Here is a 21,267-nt window from a genome sequence, read left to right as displayed (position 1 = left end):
GTGGTCCATTTCTACTCTGAAACGTTTGCGAAACATAAATATGTAACCTTTTGACAGCTCATACCAATGCCAGGCATTCTTTCTCCTTCCTGACTTCCTCGAAGGTCTGGAACCAAAGCGCTGTACTTGTACAGTAGAACCTTCAGTGCCGCATGCTGTTTTTTCCGAACGTGATGGGTTAATTACCATGTTTTCTACACTCACACTCTTTTTGGACCATGTCCCCAAGTCGTGCACAACCCACTCGCCCTTTTGGTGCCGTCCTTTGGCACACATCACAAGACCTCACGTATCTCTTCACGTCACTCTCGATTCCGGGCCAAAAGAACTCTTCTGTAATCCTTGCTAGGGTGTTTTTACGCCCTGGTGGCCAGCCATGACACTGTCATGTCCTAAGCCCATCACTGTCTCCCTAAAGGCTTTAGGTACAATAAGCTGCTGAGCCTCTCTGCCCGAGCTGAATACGCATCTTCTATATAAGAGACCATTGAGCATAACAAACTCAAACGTAGTGCGGCTTCTTTTCCTTTTCATTATTTCTCCTATCTTCTTGTGGCACGATCTGACCGACTCATCCTTGTCTTGTTCTTCCCTGAAATCAGCGGGCGTGATTCTTAACCACTGAATTGCAGGTACCTTCAAGGCTGACATGGGTGCCTTGCTCTGGGTTTGGGCTCTGGTTCGTACAGCCGACGATATAAGTGGACGGCATACGCCAGCTGCCGCTTCTCGTGAATCGTGATTGTACAGCTGTTGCTTGCGGGCTTCTGTGCGTGGTTGCTCACCACAGTCATTCATCTCTCTATCTATGATAACTGTACTTCTCTGCCAGCTCCGATCTGGATCATCCACTTTCCGTACTCCAGATACATTTCCTAGAATCAGATCGTATAATGGCTCTTCAAGACACTTTGCATTAAGCCACCCGGAATAATACGGCGTGGAGACTTGGATACGGGCTTCAGGTAGGTACCTCACTGTGTTGTCAGCCAAGGTAACTTGCGTTAGCACTCCTGTCAGATCTTCGTCACGTACCAGGCTCCTCTTTACTAAAACCGTATTTGTACCGCTATCTCTTAGCACTGTTGCTCGTTGTCCATGAACCTGTCCTTCTAAGACAAGTAAAGCTTGTTCCTTTGGGTCTTTTTTCCGCTTTTCTCTCGGTACCTGTTGGTTCTCTTGAGTTTCGTTCACCTCTACACAGTTTGCTTGCGAGTCCGCTTCTCCACACTTGCCTATTATGCATGCTGTTTTCTGTGATGTGCCTGACCTACACTCATCCGCACGGTGTCCCTTTCCATTGCATAATTGACACACTATTTGTTGGTGGGGGCGGCTGTTCCCTGTGCGACAGTTAACGGCACGGTGCCCGGTACGATTACAGAGGAAACACCTTAACTGGGGTGGGCGCACGCTTCCCTGAGGCTCGTATTTTGCCTCGTCTACTTTCCCTCTGGCTAGGTCCTCTTTCATTCTTCCTAGGTTTCTCAGTCCCTGTGCCTCTAAAAATTGATCAGAATGTTCGGCTAGATCGTTGAGTGAATTCAACTTTCTCTCTTTTAGGAAGACACCGAGATTATTGCTACAGCAAGCTAAGAATTGCTCCCTGACCATGCAATCACGGACCCCCTCATAAGTCTTAGCGACATCGGCCATTTCCACCCACCGGTCAAAATAATTTGACAGGCGACACGCAAATTGCTTTCCCGTTTCTGCGTCTTCCGGCCTGCAGTTTCGGAATCGCTCGCGAAAACCTTCCGCCGTAAGTCTAAATCTTTGTAGTAGTGCCTTCTTAACCTTGTCATAGTCTAGGGAGTCGGAGGCGGTCATCCTCCCAAAGACACTGAGTGCCTCGCCTACCAGGCAAAGACTTAGGGCTGTGGCCCATTCGCTCCGGTTCCAGCCTTGTCCGAGAGCTATCCTTTCGAACCGGTGCAAGTATGCATACAAGTCGTCACGCTTTTCATCGAAAGGTGCCATTAGCTTACGCGGACAGATTTTGTTGGCTTTTGGAGACTGCGAGCCGGAGGACACTGAAGCCAAACTCTCGTCATCACGGTGACACTCCGTTGCTTGTGCCAATCTCAGTTTGAGTTCTAAAATTTCCTTCTCTCTAGCATGCATTTCTCGCGCCTCCGCACGTTCGGCTTCACGTTCCTTTTGAAAGATCTCTCTCTGTTCCTCAATAAATTTCAGGGCTTCGTCCTTCGAAAAACCCAACTCTTTCACTAAGGCTAGAGTCTTGTCCCAATCCATTTCCGTACCATAAAAACTCGTGACGGGGCAGGAAAAATCAATCCTGGCAGGCTCGCCAATTGTCACGAATTTCAGCGCTCCAGAAACGGACAGAGACAGAAAGCCAATACGTAGAACATTTATCTCAAACAGGAAAAAAATAATATTGAAGAAAAACAAACAGTACACTACTCTGACACACTATACATACACAAACACTCGAAAAACTAGCTATACATATAAAAAACAAACAATCGCTCACTAGATATTAGTCCTCCGCTCGACTAACCAACGCAAAGTCACGAACAAACGAACGTTCTGACCGTCGCCAGTCGTGCTGTCGGACTCCGGCCCAGCGTGGCAAAGGACGTTGGCCTGCGTGGTTCCGACGCAGCGTGGTCGTCGACCTCCGTCGAGAGCGATGAGTTTGTGGTCTTCCACAGGGACCCGCGTGACACAGGACGCGGTCTGGGCCAGTCGGCCGTTGTGCCGCTGACGTGGCGTTGGCGATTGCCTTCGTGGCAAAGGGCAGCAACTGGTTACGGCAGCGTGGGGCTGGACCGGGGCCGCGGAACACAGCCACGGCGACACAGTCGGGGCTCAGGAGCTGGAGTTGTCGCTGGCCAACTCGCGAACGTCCCTTCAATCCATGGTCCCTGAAGCTGCTGCCTCCCGTCTCCAGAGCACAGCTGGAGATGCAACTGCTTGTCGACCACGTCAGCAATGCCAGCTCATCATCGCATGCGTCCCCTTTTTGTTCATTTCTTCTTTTTTTCTCTCGCGCTTCACGCGCTTCACGTGCTTCTCGCCTGTGGGTCCCTTGCCTGTTTCTTCGGCCAGCGTCTTCGTCTTTTTTTTTCATCATTTCATTCGTCTTTCCGGTGACTCATGACAGTGCTACACTGGCATGGCCACGACGTCATTATTGCGGCAGTGTGACAAATAATGCATGACGAGCATGTGACGACACTTGCGCATGGAGGATGGCATAACGACAGTCGGATGACAAAGCCGCAATGCCGACGATGCAATCGCCACGACGGCATCACGACTTCGAGCAGAGACCTAGTTACCGAAGCTATTAGACAACTTTAGCCTCATGGTTGTCGTACAAGCAGTCGCGACAATAGCATGACGAGTGTCAGACCGACCGAGGGGTAATAACGACAATGCAACAAACACGACCACTGTATTAAACTTTGGTAGACATTTGGGCCACTAGGTAGCAGTATAAGGCTGGATCTGTCTGTCTGTCTGTTTAGCTAGCTAGCTAGCTAGCTGTCTTACTGTCTGTCTGTTTAGCTAGCTAGCTAGCTAAACAGACAGACAGACGCCTTGGGCGTTTCATAGCTAGCTGTCTGTTTTCTGTCTAGCTAGCTAGCTAGCTAGCTGTCTTTCTGTCTGTTTAGCTAGCTAGACAGAAAACAGACAGCTAGCTATGAAACGCCCAAGGCGTCTGTCTGTCTGTTTGGCTAGCTAGCTAGCTAGCTAGCTAAGCAGACAGACAGACAGACAGACAGACAGACAGACAGACAGACAGACAGACAGACAGACAGACAGACAGACAGACAGACAGACAGACAGACAGACAGACAGACAGACAGACAGACAGACAGACAGACAGACAGACAGACAGACAGACAGACAGACAGACAGACAGACAGACAGACAGACAGACAGACAGACAGACAGACAGACAGACAGACAGACAGACAGACAGACAGACAGACGGACAGACGGACAGACGGACGGACGGACGGACGGACGGACATAGTCAAGACCCCAGAAATGGGTAAAGATTGCTAATTGCAGTAGTAAAGTGATGCGTATGTTACTGACCTTTTTTTGTTGGCCCTAATAAAAAAATAAAATAATCGTTGGCCCTAACACTATGTGAACATCGATGATAAGCGAAGCTTGCCCCTTTGTATACCTAACCATCCCCTTTGCCATCAACATTCTCTTTATTCGAGTGTGCCCTTGTGATTAAGGAGATGTGCATTGTGGGGAACTGGTCACATCAATGAAGACAAGTTGGCAGTGTAAAACATGCGTATTGAACATCGGTAACTTCACTAGTCAATTTTGTGAAATTGAGCAGAGTAGCCTTGTGATCGCTGCGGTATACTGCAAGGGGTTCGGTCATCTCGATGTCACACATGTCGTTTGCAGATGTGCGTCTTATAGTAGTGTTTACATTCACAATAAATGGCTCATACCCCCTTAACCAATCGCTCATACCCCTGTAAACGCGGGCTTCCCAATACTACGGCATAACAGAAGTGAAAATCTACGCTGCAATGATATGAGCAGCAACTTATCCAGCTGTGGAAGAAGACGACGACGACGAACGCAGGAGTAATGGCACGAGCGCGTTTGCCAATGTGCCTGCTGGGGAAGAGGATGACACTCGAGCCATTGCTCATGATGATAATTTCTGCATTACATCGCCGGCGCAGGCTAGTGTATCTTGAAAAAATACGGGATGACTCATATCACAATGACTATAGAAGGTAAGCGATTAACATTCCAACCATGCAGTGACACACCGTACCCTGAAGTCACGTTTATTAACATGTGTGGTGGTAATTCTGTGACTTTCATTGATTCGGTTCAGTGCGGCGTACACCAATACCGTTCTACTTTGCTACGGCACTCGTTTCCAAGATTCCTATGACGATGGCGTCAAGACGACGACTCCATGACGCGGACGCAATGATGACACTGGAACGACAAAGAAGGAATGACGTCGATGAAACGCCCAAGGCGTAGAGCGACGATGACGTAATACAATGAGATGTCTTTTCCTAAATGATGAAGATAGTATAACGTTGAGCGTGACGATGACGACATAAGGACAATGAGATGACGAAAAGTGTATGACGACGGTGTGACGATAGCGGTATGACAACCGGATAAAGAAGCTGGAACGACGGCAATGGCATGACAACGATTGCTTGACAACAGCTGTATGATAGCGTCTGTCTAACAACGACGCGTTGGCCACGATGAGATCACGCGGCGTCATAATCACGTTTGAATCACAACATGATTTCAATTGAATGACGTCCATGCGACGCTGGATATGGTATGAGGTATGAAGACAATGTTAGGCCTAACGTTAGGCCTAACGTTAAGGGACAGGAAGAGAGCTGTGTAGATCCGAGAGAAAGCCGGGATAGCTGATATTCTAGTTGACATTAAGAAGGAAAATGGAGCTGGGCAGGCCATGTAATGCGTAGGATGGATAACCGGAGGACCATTAGAGTTACAGAAGGGAAGCGAACTCGAGGATGGCTGAAAACTAGGTGCGGTGATGAAGTTAGGAAATTTTCAGGCGCAAATTGGAATCAGCTAGCGCATGACAAGGGTAATTGGAAATCGCCAGGAGAGGCCTTCGTCCTGCAGTGAGTGCAGGCTGGTGGTAAATATAGGCATCCTGCAGTAAAAAGGCTGGTGATGATGATGACGACGATGCATGACGACAATGCGGTGACGTTATTGGAGTGATCACGATGGCCAAACGACAGCGTGACTACAGTGACATGACAACGGTACGACGACTGCGTGAACACGATGGCGCACAAGGACGGCGTGACGAGAGTCACATGTCAAAGTTAGAATGACGACGATGAAACGACGGTCAAGGTATCGAAGTCCGCATGGCAAAGAATGGGTGACGATAACTCAATGACTACGATGGCATGACAACGGCATGAGGACAATGGGATGTCCCCGAGTATATGCGGACCGTGGCGTGAAGGTCACGGCATGACGAGAGTCAGATGACAGAGCTGGATTGTCGATGATGGCACCACCACGACGCCATGACGACGACAGTCTGGCAAGAATGCATTATAGCAATTACCTGACGATGGCGGCATGGCAAGGCAGGCATAATCCCGAATGAAATTATGGCAGTATTATCACAGCAGGATGAAGAAGAAAAATTGACGTCAAGAAAATGGCAAAGGTGTTGTGACGGCAATGGCACAATGACATTGGGGTGGCGTTACCGAAGTGACGACAACGTGATGATGGTTACGATGGTGTGACGACGGCGGCTGGTGAAGTTAGAACGACAAAAATGGAACGACCATGTCTGCATATTGATGACAGTGTGACAACGAATGTATGACGACGATGGCACGACGATGACGAGATGACAAGTGTCGGCTGGTAAAGCTGGAATCACGACAATACAATGACAACAACAGCATCACAATCACGAGCACATACCTAGTTGTCGAAGCTGTTGGAGGACTTGGACCAGTGGGTCGGTGTTGAAGGTGTGACGACGGCGGCAGGGTGAGAGAATGACGACGATTGAATGGCCACTACGGCGTCACGATGGCGGTGCGAACACAAATGGATGACGACTGTATAAAGGCAATAGCGTCACGACTACGGCATGACGACAGTCAGATGACAAAGCTGGAATAACGATGACGCAACGACGATGACGGCATGCATACCACGAGCACATACCTGGTCGTCCAACTATTAGACAACTTGAGCCACTGCGCCGGGGTAGAAGGCGTGACATGAGACTGAGCAAAAGAAACAAATTTATTTTCCGATTATGCGCCTTTCCCCCATATCCTACCGTTATCGGACAAAATCTTTCAGGGTAGGGGCTACTTCGCCAATCTGTCACACGAAACCGCGACCATTCCTGATGTCAGAGTGACTTGTACTTTTTTTTCTAGGAATACCCGCAGTCTGTCTCGTACCGAAAGGAATAAACACATGCTTCCTGCCTATCGCCCGGAACTGGCTACTCGGAGCAGCCGAAGAAGGTTTTGAAAATTTTTTTCCCGATTATTACAACTTTTTTGGTGGCTGTAGAGCGTTGTCCATCCGTTTCGAAGACATCGCTCTGACAACGCTCCTTCGCTGTGGACCCGCTTTCGCTCGATTTTAGATCTCCGTTGCACGCGATCGCAATCGTCAAGGAGCCACCGAAAGGGAGGCAAGGGGAAGCGGAGCAATCGTGGACACCGGCACCACACTCTCTCACTCGGTTATCTATATTGACTGCGCTGGCGCGGCTCACCGCACTATTGGTGGGCTTCTCCACTTCTTCACGCTCCTCGCTTTTTGTCAGCTAATTCGATAAGAAAATAATCTCAAGGTAGGCAATGCTATTCGCTTTGATAGGAAAGAAAAGTGACCCCCTATTAACAAAAAGAACATCTGATTTCACTGTTTACCCGCCGTGGTTATTACCCGCTTTGACTTTTCGCCGCTAAGCCCAAGGCATCCGGATCGAATCCCGGCAGTGGTGGCCGAATTTCCGAGGGGGAGAAGTGAGGAACGCCTGCCTGTGTACCGTGTATTAGGCGCACGTTAAAGATCCTCGGGTGGACGGAATTATTCCGGAGTCCCACACTATGGCGTGCCTTATAATCATGTCTTCGTATTCGCATCAAACCCCAGAAAACGTTTTTTGGATGGATGGATGCAAAAATTTATTGAAAGCCCTGAGGTACGCGACGTTAGGACAGTCAGGCCACGCTCGACCGCCGGATCGTGGGCCATCTGGACAGCCCATAGTTGTGCCCCGGCATCGGGGCTCTTGATAGCGGAGAGCCACTTGTCCTCATTGATTTGCTAGCGAAGTCATTGCAGTGCATGCAAGAACTACTGGCATAAGTGTCAGGATAAAGCTTGTGAAATAAAGCCGGGTTGGGATACGAGCCTGTTTGCAATAATCTGAGGGTCAGTGCCTGCGCTCTATTTAACTTCTTGTGAGCAAGGGGAAAGTCTCTCCTGCCGAGATAAAAGTGCTGCGTAATTTCGTTGTACGTGTAAGGTTGATCTCTGTTCTCCACCACTGCGAGCCGGCGGGGAAGTTCTCCAGGCGGGGAAGTCACTGATCCCCTGCAGAGAGTCGTTCGTTAATCTTCTGCATCTCGAAGCAGATGGAATTTAACATTTCTCTGATTTCAGACTTGGCTTTAACCTGTACATTTTAGGGCATGCTGGGAACAGGACTTTCTTTTCGCTTGGTTGCCCGAGTGGCTCGCCTCCACGACCAAGGGAACGTCTGTGGGTTGGGGAGAGGGGGTCCCCGAGGGGGTTAAACCAGGAACTGGAACGTGGTGACATTGATGAGCCTTTCTGAGCTCTGCTATTTCGGCTCGCATTGACTCGATTATGCTGCGCATCTCGTCATTTTATTTCCTAAGCTGAGCTATTTCAGACGAACCATGCATGGTCCAAAGACACTGCGCGTCACGGTCCGACGCTTGCGTCAGCCGTTACGTAAGTTTTAGGTCAACAGATTTCAATAATTTCAGAATACAATAGTTTTACATTATACCTACGTCTCCTGCTTTTTCAGTACTCGTTCAAAGCGTATGTGTTTCCACTACCGAGGATAACTGACGCCTATATTCAGGTTAATGGCGTTATTTCTCAGAGAAAGACGATCACACACAAACAAGTGGTCAAACGCCTTGAAAATCAGGATAAAACGCCCGTATACTCCTAAAACGCTCTGCACTGAAATGCGTTCCGGAAATGCGGATGGTGCGGGTCCTTCCTTTGAAGTTCCATCCGCTCTCCTCGTGGTGCCCGAAAATCTACTCACTCGGAATACGAGTTTTCTTTTCCGGAAGGGAGTTCGCAAAGACTATTTCAAGTCACTTTTGTGCCATTTAGTAGGGGAGATGTTTTGTTGAGATAAACTTCCACCAACGTTCCGAGTTTTTTTAAAGTGACTTGAATTTGATATCAGCTGTTGGAGTGGGCATTTCAGGGTCTTTGTTTCACTTCGCTTTTGGCTCATAGTGGAAGCATTTCTCGTTGTTTATATATGCTTTCTGGAAAAGTACGGCTGCCAGACTTTGTGCTGGTCAATAAATTAACTTCATATTTTGAATGAGTAAATTGACAAATATAGATTTTGGACACATTGTGACAAGCTGTATAGTTTCCTGCCTGGCATATTACATTAGTTGACCTGCGCTTCTCTGAGTCAAAGATACTCGGACCGTGGCTACACCCGTCACTGGCACAAAAAGCGATGCGTGCATTAGTGCAGTATTTGACGTGCACCGGTTTAAGGACCGCCTATAGTGTCCCTGTACATCGTCCCACGTGTACTCAGTACTCATTCTCTCCCTATTTTATTCTTTCTATTCCCCCTTTCCCTCACCCCTAGTGCAGGGTAGCAAACCGGACGCTCTTCTGGTTGACCTCCCTGCCTTTCCTCTCCTTGCTCTCTCTCTCTCTAACCTGCGGTATAAGCAACTTTAATTAAATAATAAATATTTATGACATCCGTATTTGGAAAGACTTGACATGGAGACACTTTTTGCAAAAAGAGTAACTATAGTGCGAGCCGAAACCACAACCTCCGGATTGTACGTGTGTTGCACTACCACTTGTGTTGCTTTGACTTCTGTTAATCCGACCGCTATCTTGCGTATTTATGTTTACCAGATCTAGCGCAGGGAGAGTTAGCCAGCGCCACTCAGAGCCATGGTAGGCGAATGTGGAACTTCCTTCATTGCACAATGGCTTCACGTAACACGTGTATTCAGGAGAGCAGGCACGTCGCTAAATGTGTATATTTATGATTTCTCCTCATCCGTACAATGTGTATCATCAGAGACAATTTGGCGTTTATTAGCGGATGCTCTCTTTATTTTACTCCTTCTTTGTATTATTTAGGTTTCATCGGTAGTTAGCAAAATAATGATGTTTGCGTTGTAGGCAGAAATGCGTCTTGTGGGCCATCGCTTAAAGTATTTTCACTGATAAGAACGTCTTGCCTCCGGGAAGGCCAGCACATATGTCGCCGGCTACACAGAGTAGAGACAGCTTGAATGAGCAAGTATCATGTCCCACTAAACACGTATCGCACTGTCACCCCAGCGAACATCCACAAAGAAGTTTGTGGGATCAGTGGACTCGGTGTAGTCACAAGCTGAGCAAGTTAATTGTTACAAAAATTATGCCGACTCCATGCACTTTGGAAATTGAAATTATGCAAAGCATTTTGCTAGTAGCTGGCAATGGGGCCGTCCCTGCGGCGTTGGGCTTCGACCAACTCTTTGACTATCTCGACTCTTTGCCTGTACTCTTCGATTTGCCGTCATTGCTGGCTACTGGCGACTGCTAGGTTGCTCAGTATCTCTGCAGATATATTTGTGAATATATAAATAAAGCTGGTTGATAGTACATCGCCTGCTACTTCTGGCCGCACTGGTTCTCACTAGATGCTGTATGGGTTTTCACTATGCCCGGTACCGGATAATCGTGCACGACAGCAGCTTTACTTCATCATCAGCCTATATTCGTCCTGCAGTAGGCATAAAAATATAAGCTGATGATGACATAAAGCTGCTGTCTTGCACGATTATCCGGTGCCGGGCATAGTGAAAACCCAAACAGCATCTAGTGAGAACCAGTGCGGCCAGAAGTAGCAGGTGATGTACTATCAACCAAAAAAGTTTACGGACCAAGGGATCTGACAAAAAGCTCAATATCCCCGCAGCCTCAAAACGCAGCCTGGTATTCCAATTTCCAGCCTCTACTGGTGTATGCGAATAACATTATGATGTACGGTTTTACAGGCTACTTTTAAAGGCTGTTCGCATATTTAGCGAACTCTGACATCGCGTGGTCCGTAAACTTTGTTTTTTGGTCGATAGTACATATGTAAGCGCGCACGAAAGCCCCAACACAAAAACGCCTTGTTTGTTATGCCTTCGGTGTCCTTCCTTCGTGGTCAATTCATCGCCTTCATTCTACTTTGGTCATTCTTTCGTGTCATGCCATCGCTATCGTTCCGCCGTCTTCATTCACTTGTCCCTACGTTGGCGTTTCGCAAATAATCACGCCACCGTCGTCACGCTGTCATTAAAATTCTGTATCCGCCATACCATCGTCATCCTTCCGTTATCATTATTCTATTGTCGCCATACCATCATCACGCCACCGTATCACGCTGTCGTCATTTCATCGGGGTCATACCGAATTTCTCATGCCACCGTCTTCAGCGTATCGTCGGCGTCATCGTACAGTCGTCGTCACCGTTAAAAGGTGGCCTCGAGTGTCAGTATACTTCCATTGCTATAAAAATAAGGAGATATTAGAAACGCATCTGCTAGATTTTAAGATATAGTTCTTTGCAAGCATGTTGAGGGCACTATACCATTTCTTGTAGCACTGGACCCAGCATGTCTTGTCACAATTCTCCGAAGTGGATTATTCTCCTCACAAGGAAAAATAAATAAAACTGATCGACGTCTTATCTTGCACACAAGTCGTATAACTAGTTGGGTATAATTGGAATGAGCGATGAAGAGTTCTGCGGGAGAATTTCTTATGGTAATGTACCACTGATTGATTCACGTATTCATTGTCCTCCGCCAGTTGGAACACGTGCACCGCCAATTGCGGTGCACGTGCCGCCTTTCAGCATGTACCTCGTGCAAACATACTTCGCTCTGTGGCGAGTTGCATTAAAATTTAAGCGTATTCAAATCAATGCTCACTTTAGTCTCATGGAAGGTAATTAGTAGTAATAAGTAGTTTCTGCGTCCGTGTAGAAAATAAATCTACAAACATGTGAGAAGAACATCGTGGATGGCCACAGTGGGTTCGTCATTATCTTAGGGAATTACTGTGCGAATACAAATAGACACCGCACTAAAATACGCTGTTGCACCGTTCATATTGCTACATGCATATTGCGTGTTTCTTCGGGACGATGCGCGCGGGCGCCTAGACGAAGAAGACGAACTGCTCGGGGTTCTCGAGCTATCGGCTGATCTGGCCAGCGCTGCAGCTATATTTTGTACATATACTTGTAAATATTCTCCAGTACTTAATCTTTCGTTCGCGTAACACTTTGGTGGAGGTGGGGGGTATCTGGGAGAGGAATACAGATCGCTGCGAGGCGCACCTGTCGGTACCAGTCGGGCGTCAGGTCGGGAGACGGAGCAGGCAGCAGCAAAACCGAGGTTGGCAAATTCTTGCCGCACAACCTCCTGAATGAGGGAGATCGCTGGGGCTGGTTGGTCAGTGGTGGGGTCAAGTGGCCGCGGATGGAACGTGGCAGGACTGGCAGCCTCGAGCTCGCGGCGAACAATACGCGTGACGGTCTCATTGGAGGGGTGTGAAGCGGTAAGGGCGACGCAGGATGACGTCGCAGCCGTGTTAGGGAGCCGGGAGAACTGTGAAATCACGCTGCGGCTTTTGGCGAGCTCAAAGCGGCGGCGTTCCTTGACAATGACGTCGATGGCGGACACATTGTTGAAGATCAACAAGTTGAGCGCGTCCTCCGCGATCCCTTTGAGAACGTGGCCAACCTTGTTACCTTCGACCATGTTCTCGTTGACTTTCCGGCAAACAGCTAGCACGTCTTGCATGTACGAGACATACGATTCAGTGGAAGACTCTACTCGAGTAGCAAGCTCTTTTCTTGCAACCTGCTGCCGACCGGTCGGATTTCCAAAGAGGTCGCGGAGCTTCTCCTTGAAAGCGTCCCAGCTAGAGATCTCCTCCTCGTGTGTCCGGAACCAGACACGAGGTGTTCCGTCAAACTAAAAGAGGACATTCGCTAGCATTATGGTAGATTTCCAGTGGTTGTTGCGGCTAACAAGCTCCTACATGCTTAGCCAGTCATCAACGTCGACATTATCTTGGCCGGAGAATATGCCAGGATCGCGGGGAGTGGCAACCGTGACGTGCGTTATGGTTGGAGTTGTAGTAGTAGCAGCAGACGAAGTGTCGTCACCGGGAGCCATGGTGGAAAGCTGGACGGTGCGGCCGCTGCGGAGCTCCGTGGCGAGCAGACAATATGATTATTCTTCTATAGTGTCGCGCAGTGATTTCTAACCGCATACAAGCTTACGCGTGACTTTGAATAGCGAAGTGCATGGTCAGGAAACATGTCTGCCCTGCTCGTTTTATGACTTCATCGCCTCTCTCTTTTTCTCGTGGAGGATCAGTATATTGCGCTTGCGCCAGTGCCTGGAATTATCCAACTGAAATGCTCCAACGTTCTTCGTGAACCTCTTCTGAGAAATGCGTTACACGTTGTCGGTACGAAGCACGCACGCAGAGGAATAGTCGGGCAGTGTGCTGAAATAAAAGCAAAAGTACAGGGAAAGTGGCGCTACATTTTCTTTTTTTTTCCTTTGGCAAAGAGCCGAGCGTGCTAACTACCTGTATCGGCGTGCGGAGAGTCCTCTGCTGGAGGCGCAGGGAACACTTGTGCTGCATCGTCCATCGAGCCGTAAATGCTGGAGTATATATCCCCGAGAGAGCTCATTTTACAAGCGCCATAAAGGGCGGCGATGCAAGCAGTTTTATGACTTTAGGACACGCCCCTCCCGCAAAGAGCTCACGGCGATAAAACAACTCCGCAGAGGAAAGGAGTAGAAGACAAAAGCGAGAACATATCTCAACTTCACGAACGGTTAACATAACCCGAAGCAGGCGAAGAGGAAATGGTCCCTACGTATGACTTTGCGCATGCTAGAGAAGATTTAGCCCCCATAAAAGCACGCAACCTCTCTGACTTCTGAAGCGATATGAAAAGGAAGAAGACAAGTCATTACAATGCTAACAGACAATAGCCATGAGGAAAAGATAAGAGAGAATCAAAATTATAAAAGAGACAGCATGAATCTTTAAAGTCGAAAGAAAATCGACATGTTCGTTCTCGTTTTTTTTAATTCTTTGCATAACATACATTTTTCTGCTTACATTCACTCCTACCCACACAGTAAGTATTAATGCATTCGTGGTCACAGTGGCTGAGGTAATCTCCCAACGCTGCGGTAGTTAGTATGCGCGCAAGGCAATTTCCTTTCTAGTTTAAATAAGAAAGCAGTCTCACCATAGAAGGGCGTCTGCTTACAGTTATCTGCTATGTACAGTGTTCCTTTCCGGTGAAGGCATGAAAGAAAGAGGCTAGCGGGTGACGGAGCCACAAGGAATAACTAAACATGTCGTGCTTGGTTCAGAATATTACTCAGTGTGGCAGAACAATAGAGTAATAAATAAAGTTGCTGCAGTGAAACTACGTCGTTACACCGTGTAATGTTTATGAGACGCCACCCAGTTGGTTTATCCATTTTTCCCTTTGGGCCACGACTCCATTTTCACCAGAGAAACAGGGTGGATGGGTGAAGTTCGGTAACGACTGCACGGCGCGATCAGGGATGAGAGAGCCACGCTACGTCGACGCGGCAGCTCATTGAGCTTCTAGCGCTAGGTCCACGCGGTGTGCTCGGGGCCCTTATAAAGTATGCATTTATGCAGCCGACATCTCGGGGTTCGCTGGTCGTGCCGCGAAGCCCCTGGATGAGAACCTAAGCAGGCCGGTCATTCTCCAGTCTGAGCGCAGTACGTGCCTCAATCTTCCGACATCTTGGTGCTCCTTGTATGCGTCTGCTTGTCTACTTTGCTCATGTTACAGCACTTGGGTAGTTAGTTACAAGGTCAAAATAACACGCCAATTCTGGCGAGAGCTTCTACGGAAGAAGAAACTTGTAGCGTTTGGCAATCGAGTACGGCGTATGATGAAGCGTTCCTATTTTGCGCAAGATAAAGGGCTTATCTCACCGTAACAGACATAAACGGTGATTAGATGCGTCAATAATGTCTAATATTGTTGGACAGACTTTCATAAACAGGCGTCGCAAGGAAGCTTTTATTATTGCACGATATGTCGCGTATTACGTTTTTACAGTTTATGTAAAGTACAGCAACTTCAGTAAGATTAACGTAGCTGACAGCGCGATGTACTCGTACTGACAAGCTTAAAGAAGCTTTGCAAGGGAAGAAGTACTTTGTTATAAGCTAGAATTTGCAACACAGATTTTGTATATAATATATTTTGTTAGCATATTAAAGACTGCGATACTTCAACTGTATGATGGCGCAGGCATTAACTCTTTCCCTACCATGGGGGAAATAGTTGTTTTTTTGTATGTTACCGCAAATGTTTTTATTTGTAGGAACTATTACACTCAATGTTTTATGTAATACATAAACAGAAAGCAAATCTAATTCACTTTTCACGCATAAAGTTTTTATTAACGAGGTTTATTTCATAAAAAAGATACAAATTGTTGAAATAAAGATTCTGCGATAAAATTGAACAAAGGTTTAAAGACACGTTTGGGCATCTACTAACAAATACATGTTACGAAAATCATGAGGTATACAAAATGTATTCACGTCTGTTAGGCACTATCTGGAAAAAATCTAAATTTTTCGTTGAACAGGTATTCCGTTACAAAAATTTCACTGCAAGCACTACAGTTTGGCATGCCGGGCAGTCGCTGCCGATGTTCCAGGCTGGTTTGCGTCGTCGTCGCTTTCAGACTTAAAGTCCGACGAAAAGACAGCGTCCTCTGACTCGCTGCTATTCGATGTATCGACAAGATGAGCCGCAGAGGCAGAGGAATCGCAATATCTGCGATCTCCCGAAGCGCGCGCGCCGTTTCCGGAGCCGGACATTTTTGCGTTCTGCTTTGACGATCGCGAAACTTCGGAGTGCGTTTGCAAATTAACCCCAGGACGTGAGAAAAGCGTACTGCTTAGAAAACAAAAATATAGTTTCTCCTCTTTCACGTCCGATGGCGCAATGTGTCAGTGAGTGGCGGGGAAGGTCTCGAAAGCGGCGTTTCAAACCATTGATAGCGGGCGGCCATTTTCTCGTTCTCCTGTGACAATCGGGAAACGTCGGCGCGCATTTAAAGATCACCGCCTAGCGGGAAAAAAGTGAACTGTTTATAAAATTAAAATATAGTTCTCCTTATCGTCCGATAGCGCAGTATGTCCGTGAGCGGCGCGGAAGGTCTCCAAAGCGGTGTTTAAAACCATCAATAGAGCGCCAGTGGTTCCCAATGGGCGAGGTACGCATAGAGTTAAAATATGATGTCTATTCTGATAACATGCCCACGTTTGTGGCCACCTCCTTTTCCTGTTAGATAAACAAATGAAACGAAAAATTTGGAGGGCGCTTAAGCTTCGTCTTTAAGAGTAGAACGCGATAGCGTTATCGGGACCCATTCGCATCGCAACGCGCGGCTGTAGGTCTGGTAGAAATGCTGGAAAAGGGGTTTGTGTTGGAGTTTCCTCGTAGCACGTGTCTCGTACATACAAATTACAATCCGACGCCCAATGGTAAAGTCGTACTTTACCATTTTCCTGACGGATTTCACTGCGAGAAATTCAATTTTTGTTCACCAAAACCTTGCACCACGTAGAGGGCCTGCGCGGTCGGGGTGTTTAGGGATGATTTTATCCCCCACCCGCATCGCACACCGGTTGCCGACGCCGGATTTTCTGCGACACAGGGCTCTTAACGCTATCGCGTTAAAAATCTGATGTATTTCACGGGAAGACATGAAAGGATGAGATACCGACGAGGTAGAAGTGAGAAGGCGCGCTGTCTTCGTCGCGCGTGAGGCACGGGGGGTTCATAATAATACAAGAAATATGGTCCAACAATTGATGCAAAAGCATCAAATGGACCGTTGAGCTAAAAAGCCGGGCGTCTGTAGCAGTGACACGACGTCTAAGTTTCCCTTGGCTGCGATGCCACGTCACCTGTGGGCCTTGACGACGCAGAGCGGGTGGAAGGGTACGTCTGCTGCCTCGCTTTTCCCTAGGCGTTGTGTAAGTGGAGGAGGCATCGCACGACGCCACGCTACCCTCGCTCTCGGATGCTCGTGTTATCCAATCGTTCCTTGTCCGCGCGAGCTCGCGCTTGCGTTCTAACTTGGCCTCGGAAATCGCTATGAAGAAATGATTGTATAAAACAAACCTGTGTAAACTGAAAAGGAAAAACATTGGTGGTTAAGAGTTTCGAACCTACTGGGCTAAACGAGCGCCTCCTAGGTAGCAGGCTTGGGCAGTCTACTTTGGGGCATCATTCTACTTGCACCGAAACTTCCATCGCCAAGCCTAGCATGAAGAAAGCGGTGACATCAAAATCCCCGCGGCCTACTCGGCAGCATCCCCATTTGATTATATGGCAGCCGGGCAAGGTAGCATGACGTCACAGATGGAAGTGCATCGTTCTTGTGCTATCTAGCAGGCGTTGGCCAAGCGTCTCAACGCACTTGCTTGCCTGCTCACAACTGGAAGGACCGCAGCGGCGTTCAATTGGACATTAAAGCTTTCGCATTCACAACTCATAAGAAATGCTTAGGTGCCCACGGATTTTTCGTAGCGTTCCTAATTGGGTCAGAGACGGGAAAATTTCGTGACATATATGTATTTTTGTAAAATATTTCCGTAATATTACTAAATATAAACGTTCTATAGTGCAGAGTTATCTCGGCATAATCAGAACTGAAGCTTCTGAAGTTCTGACTTGTTGTCATGAATCGGGATGACTACGTTTCGAAGATGACGGAGCATCTCCAGGACCTGGCCACATATTCGAAGGTCAACCGGGACCCCACAAGAAAGACCGAGTCAGAACTTCAGAAGCTACTGACTGACGTTTTCAAGTTTGTTCCACCCGAAAAGAAGCACCAGTATAACAAGCTGCTGTGCCACAACGGCTCAGCTCCTGCAATATACGGCCTGCCCAAGGTTCACAAGCCCAATGTCCCGCTGCGGCCTATAGTAGACTACACTCGCTCCCCGTTGCACCGTCTCTCTGGCTATCTTCATGGTGTGCTCCGAACCCCTCGTTGGACGTACGTCGACGTACGTAAAGGACTCCGCTGATTTTGTCGACAAGGTCAGGAACGTGACTTTAGACAGCGAAGACGTTATGGTCTCCTTTGACATTAAGTCTATGTTCACACGCATACCTGTGGATTATGCTGTGGACTGTTGCCGAAGAGCATTGCAAAACGACACATCTCTGCCCTCGCGCACCCCATTCGAAGTCGACGACGTGTGCCGCCTCTTGAAGTTTTGCTTACGCTACACATACTTTTCATTTCATGGATCATTTTACAGGCAGGTGTTTGGAACGGCAATGGGAGCGTCGGTGTCAGTGTCTTGTGCCAACATTGCCTTGGAAGCCCTCGAAGATAATGCCCTCACGACGTTTCAGCCTGCTCCAAGATTGCTCCTGCGGTATGTCGACGATTGTTTTTCCATTATCCGCCGCGAAGACGTCGCACCTTTTCTGCAGCACCTGAACTCTTTCCAAAGCACAATAGAATTCACCGTTGAAGAAGAAGTTAATGGTCGCCTGGCTTTCCTTGACGTGCAAGTCATGCGTACTGCATCAGGCTTTTCAACAAGCGTTTATCGGAAGCTTACCCACACAGGGAAATATCTGCACTTTGATTCGGCCCATCCGGTTGGACACAAACAATCTGTTGCCTCTACACTGTTCACCCGTGCATTCCGATTGTGTTCGACTACTGACGCACGCAGAGCTGAGTTGAAGAGGGTGACGCAGGATTTGGTCAGCAATGGCTACCCCCCCCCCCCCCCAGTTTATAAAGACTGAAGAAAAGCGTGCTGCTGAACCCCCTATCAGGCCGATGAGAACAAGGAAACAGGCGTCTCTCCCCTATGCACGAGGCGTGAGCGAGTCAATATCAAGAATTTTCAAAGATTATGATGTCCAAATCTGCCACGTCCCTTCAAGCAAACTAAAACAACAACTCGTCCGAGTCAAAGACAGCCTCGAAAAAGAAAAATATCCCGGCGTCATCTACAAAATTCCTTGCCAGGACTGCCAGGCGTGCTACGTAGGCGAGACGGGAAATTTAAAAGACGGCTACAGCAGCACCGCAATGATATAGCCAAAGGACACACAGTTTCCAGCGCCCTAGCAGAGCATCACGAGAAGTCTGGTCACAGTATTAACTGGCATTCGGCTTCCATCATCGAAAGAGAGAAGAAATTATCCTCGCGATTGCTTCTCGAATCATTTTGCATACAATCTACGACTAGCACAATAAACCGGACACGGGGCCCCCTCCCTGAGTTGTACGCAAGCGCCTTACGTATACCGCCGCATATATAATAAAGATCACCATACATTCGTTCATTGTGAACAAGGCACCCGTACTGGGCGCCGAAACGTCAATCTGTTGTTTTTGTGTTCTTCAGTTGGTGAGTGTACGTTTATACAGTCATGTTCTTTCCTCGCCAGACGAGTTTTCGTCAAACCCTAGACTTCGGCCTGAGGTATAGCCTGCTCTGGCCTGCTACTCTGCAGTGGGAAAAAAAGAGACGTGAGAAAAACAGCTGAATAATGATGAAGATGGTATGAGGACGATGTGCGTATATGGCACTGGTATATATGATGGTATATATCACGCAGTGATACTTTGTGTCTTGAAGGCTACAAAAATTTCTTTATAAATCACACAAGTCGACGTGGAGGTGGTGTCGCTCTTTACACTGATATCTCTAATAACTTTGAAATCCTACCAGAATACTCGGCAATTACCGATGAGTACGAATTTTTATGTGTAATAAATATCTCTGAGCTAGCTGCTGCTGTGGTATATCGCCCTCCAAACAGCAACCTAATGTTGTTTGTGAATTATTTTGAGGCATTGTTAGACTGCGCTCGCTCAAATAACTTTACATTAATTTGTGGAGGTGATTTTAACATAAATGTTCTTGATGACACACCTATTGTACGTGACTTTACTATGAGGCTACTTTCATCAGGCTTTGTTAATGTAATCAAAACACCTACTCAAATAACGGTGTCTACTTCGTCTGCGCTAGACTTGCTAATTACAAACTGCAAAACTGTAATTCGAGACTCTGGTACATTAGCATGGGAAATTAGCAACCATTGTCAAATTTTTATACGTTATGATGCTCCTGGGAAAATCGAAAAATGTCAGTGGGACGCAGTTACTGTTCAGTGTATCTCCGATTATGCCTTAGAGGCTTTCAAATCTAATATCTCTTCGCAAGATTGGTCTTACGTATATGAAAAAATAAATGTTAATGACGCATATTTAGAATTTCTGGAGACATTTACGAACATTTACATAATGCATTTACCTTTTAAAACTTTCAGACCATCCTGAAAAATCAGAAAGCCATGGGTAACGCCTGCATACAAAAGAGAAATAAAACGCAAGAACAAGCTTTTCCACGCTTTCTTAAAGACAAGATGTCCTACTGCACTGAAGAAGTTCAAAGAAGTTAGAAATAAGCTAAATGCGGAACTACGGCTAGCTAAGGCAACTTATTACGAAAATATTTTGGTAACATTTCAAACAAGCAGCATGGAATGCAGTAAATAAAGTTTTACGCCATGAAATGCGTCTCCGGAAGAAATAACGCACGAAAACCGAATGTATACTGGTGATATTCTCGCAGAATTTTTTAATCAGCATTTCATTGGCAATAACACTCCTGCTACAAATCACCTACTCGGCTATGACTTGGCCAATATCTGCACTGAAAGTATGTTCCTTCATCCCACAGATGAAGTCGAAGTTTATAGGACTTTCATGTCTTTAACGAATACGAGAGCACTAGACATAGACAACCTCCAAATTAGACCAATCAAAACAATACTTGAATACATAGTGCCCGTACTTGCGTACATATGTACCTTGTCGATAGAACTAGGTGGATTCGCAGATACAATGAAACTATCAACAGTGTCGGTTGTATATAAAGGAGGAGACAAAAACAGGCCATAAGTCATACGTATCTTTGCAAATCCTTTGAAAAATTCTGCGTTATCGGGTCAATAACTTTTTTCAGGATCACAACATGGTTTTCGTACGGGACGGTCAACCGATTCAGCATTATTTGAATTGAAAGAACATGTAGTAATAAACATTCAAAATAAACTAATAACTCTTGCCTTATTCATGGATTTCAGCAAGGCATTTTATTCACTTAACCATAAAATTTTAGGACATAACTTATCAATCTGTGGAATATGTGGCAAACCTTTACCTTTAATTAGATCTTACCTTATGCGTGTATCCGTATCCTTATGTATGTATCCTTACCTTATGCCAGTATGTATGTATCGGCACGCACAAATCATCCTTACTAACAATAACGACAGGCGTGCCGCAACGAAGCGTATTGGGACCA

This window comes from Dermacentor silvarum, chromosome 3, assembly GCF_013339745.2.
Source record: "Dermacentor silvarum isolate Dsil-2018 chromosome 3, BIME_Dsil_1.4, whole genome shotgun sequence".
Taxonomy (NCBI): domain Eukaryota; kingdom Metazoa; phylum Arthropoda; class Arachnida; order Ixodida; family Ixodidae; genus Dermacentor; species Dermacentor silvarum.
The sequence above is the reverse complement of the archived record's forward strand: the minus strand, read 5'-3'. Positions refer to the sequence as shown.